Source organism: Arachis ipaensis, chromosome B01, assembly GCF_000816755.2.
Source record: "Arachis ipaensis cultivar K30076 chromosome B01, Araip1.1, whole genome shotgun sequence".
Lineage (NCBI taxonomy): Eukaryota > Viridiplantae > Streptophyta > Magnoliopsida > Fabales > Fabaceae > Arachis > Arachis ipaensis.
In genome coordinates, this window is record NC_029785.2 from 87,704,658 (window position 1) to 87,708,274 (window position 3,617).

At 32.7% G+C, this 3,617-nt stretch overlaps 1 long non-coding RNA gene across 1 annotated transcript; it reads right to left on the reverse strand.

The window, feature by feature from the left end:
- On the reverse strand, positions 620–967 carry LOC110271174. Its single transcript, XR_002361588.1, has 2 exons — positions 876–967; positions 620–680 (listed from the first exon to the last, which is right to left on the reverse strand). It is a non-coding gene; the product is annotated as an uncharacterized LOC110271174 (long non-coding RNA).

The window sequence follows — 3,617 nt, forward strand, 5'->3', positions numbered from 1 at the left end:
AAGATATGAGCTGGATTTAATCCAAAGAGACAACATCTCCTTATCTCAATGAATTCTCTTATTCTTATCTTCCCCTTTCTTTATAGCTTTCTTTACATTCTGCAAATCCCCATTCCCATTTACTTTTTAGCCATTTATGTTTATGCACTTTACATTATTGTCATTTCTTTTTCTGCACTTTACTAATTTTCTTTACTTTCAAGTTATTTATGTTTCTGCCCATTTACAATTCTGTAATCACAATCTATCTTGCTTGGCTTAACTAATTCATCAATTGATTAAAATTGCTCAAATCTACCAATCTCTGTGGATACGATCCCACTCCACTGTGGGTTATTACTTGACGATAATTTTGGTGCGCTTGTCGAAAGAACGGATTCATCATTTTTATATGGGGAGTGAATTTCAGTCATCAGACTACATTTTATAACCTATCTTGACATCATGAACTAACTCTAATCACAAACATTCCACATTTGCTGATAACTTAAAAATCTTGAGATCCATAAGGACCTATTACATTGGTGTAATCTATACTGGTAACTTTCAACATGGAATCAATAGTAGCAAAGGTCAAATAGAAGTAATAGTGAAAAGAGAGGACATGAATGAAGTACCATTTCTGTGCCATAGTATTGAACTATGTTCTCATGTTCAAACTGACTCAAAAGTGCTATCTCCTATAAAAAAAGACAAAACAAAAAGTTTAAAACAATATATGTAGGAGGAGAAAAATGAAGGATTTATACAATACCATGCAAGATAGCATAATATTTACAAGTGTATTTTTTACACATTACAAAAGAGTTAGTTAATGGAAAAAGTGTAATGCGGGGGGAAAAGACCATGAAGCTATAAATGAATAAGCATCTCACCTGCTCCAGTTGATAGATACTTTGCTTTCCCTGATTATCTTGATCAAGCAGTGAAACCTCTTTCACAGCAAAAAAGAATCCATCTCTACAATAATATACAGAAGATAAAATTTACTTTGTTATCAGTAATTATTGGTATATTAAAGAATAATTTACTGCAATCCTTTATCCAACCTATTTACCATTCTCTCTAATTTATAATAAGCAACAAACATAATAAGCAACTAATATTGTTCGTGGTGGCCAAGCTCAACTGCGTTAACGGAATGAAACCCCCAAATTCACAAGTTCTCCTGCGCCGCAACAATCGCAAATTTATGAGTTCTCTTGCGCCTGATGTGAAGGAAATCGTCGGTTAGGAATTTCTTCTTAATAAAAGAAATCACTTCACTGCAACTATAGTTTCAAATCGACAAACAACCTTCAATCAAAGTTTAATTTATTTGTCACAAGTGCAAACCAATAAAAATACCACGAGTATTAGATCTCGGGTAGTCTCTCAAGAGAATTGCAGTGAGCTATGCGTGTTATTGGTTATGAGGTTCAAGGGGGTGGTTTGCAAATAAGAAGACAATAATTTAAATGACAAGAAAATTAAAGTAGACAATAAAGTAAATCAACATCTAAAGATAACAATTACTAAGAAGAGGCATCCATGGCATGGATTGAGAATTGAGGTTTTCTATCCTAGTCATTAATCATAACACAATATTTATCAAGAGCTAATCCTATTTCGTTATCTCCAACATCGGGAGAAAGTCAAATAAGCCTAGTTAATCCCAATCCATAAGAAATGTTAATGGAAACAAGATTAACTACTTGGTCAAAATAAATCAAATTCAAAGAATACATATATGAACATGAGGGTTAAGGCAATCACAATCAAATCAAATCCACAATTGAATTGAGTTATTGAAAAGAAAAGAGATGATCATAGGTGAAAACTTGTAATTGAGCAATCGAACCCTCACCGGATGTGTATCCGCTCTAGTCGCTCAAGTGTATAGGGTTGATTCACTTAATTCTCCTCTAATCATGTTTTCTAATATTTGTTTTTCATCTAACAATCAATAATTATTCAATGCATGCATACAAATATCATGAGGACTTATCCATAGGTTGTAATGAGGTTAGGGTCAAGGTAAGGATGTATTTGATCAAGTGGACTAGAATTTAAGTCTTTGAGCAACTTAAATTTCCACCTAACCTACAACAACCTATACAATTTAAATACAAACCTAACAACCCATTCTTCACTTTTTCACAACTCATGCATTCCTTTTTTAATTCACATCCCATATGCATTATTCTTATTACTTTACTTTGGGGCATTTTGTCACATTTTTATTGCTTTCTTTTTCTTTTTCCTTTTCTTTTCTCTTTTCTCTTTTTTTGCTTTTTTTTATTTTTCTTTTTATTTTTTCATTTTTTTCAAACTAAAATATATACAAAAGCATCAATACATATGGTTTAAACATTTAATGCATAAGTGTGTACCTAATTCCCAAGATTTTCAACAAAATTATGAAATACACTTTTATCTCACCCAATATTCCCTAAATTTCCCACACTTGAATGATAAACACTCTCACTAGCCTAAGCTAATCAAAGATCCAAACAAGGAACATTTATTGTTTTTCACTTAGAGGTAGTGATGTGCTAAAATTAGGAATAAAAGGGGATTAAAATAGGCTTAAAGTTGGTTAACAATGGTATTCAAAAGGGTAAGGCCATTTGGGTAAGTGAGCTTCAATGAAATAAAGGTCTCAATCATATAAATTCATTCATACACAAAATAATGGACATAAAGAATCAAACAAGTCAAAGATTGCAAACATAGAAAGAGAATAGCACACCAAGAAGGAAAATATTGGTTAATATAATGCAACAACACAATTAGGCTCAAAACTCACAAGCTTATGTGTTCTTAGCTAAAAAAATGTTCCACAATATATAATTCAAACAAGTTCAATAAAGATTTTTCTTATTCAAATCAATTGGGTTGCCCTGTAGACAAATTCCTTAGAAAATTTTATTATTTTGACTAAGCTTATTATAATATATGCAAACCAAGAAAATGCAACTAAAAATTCTAAAAGACCTAATAACAGAAAAATTAAAATGTTAAAGTGCTGGGATTACAGATTTGTCACCCAAAAATGGCCAATCGATCGGTCGACCTCCCCACACTTAAAAGTTTGTACCGTCCTCGGTGCATTCAAAGATGAAAAAGGGACAAATTGCCACCTTCAGCTGGTGGATCAACCAGCTACTGCATGTTCTTTCTTCCGCTTTTGTTTTCGCTTTTGATAAATCATCCTGAAAGATAGAAAATAGGATGGCAAGACAAGTAAATACAAAAGCAAGGAAGCATAGATTGTTGGAATGAGGTTGATAACAAGCCCAAAGTAGGTTCGGAATTTATCTCAGAATAAAATCGGCGTTGCATGTATAGTTCCAAACCCAAAAATTGACCAATATCAAATTTCAATATGAAAATGTCACAATCAATACAAAATTAACCGAGAGTATTGAGCTCCCAGGTCGTCTTCCCTAGGAGTTGCAATGAAATACACAATTATTGGCTATGAGAGAGAGAGAGAGAGAATGGGAATTGTGAATGCAAGAGAGAGCAAGTAATGTAAATGACAAGAAATTGAAACAAGCATGCAAGGAATTGAAAAGAAAGCAATTACAGGACTCTTGGCAAGAAGTGGGTAATCTAGGTTTCATATCCTAGTT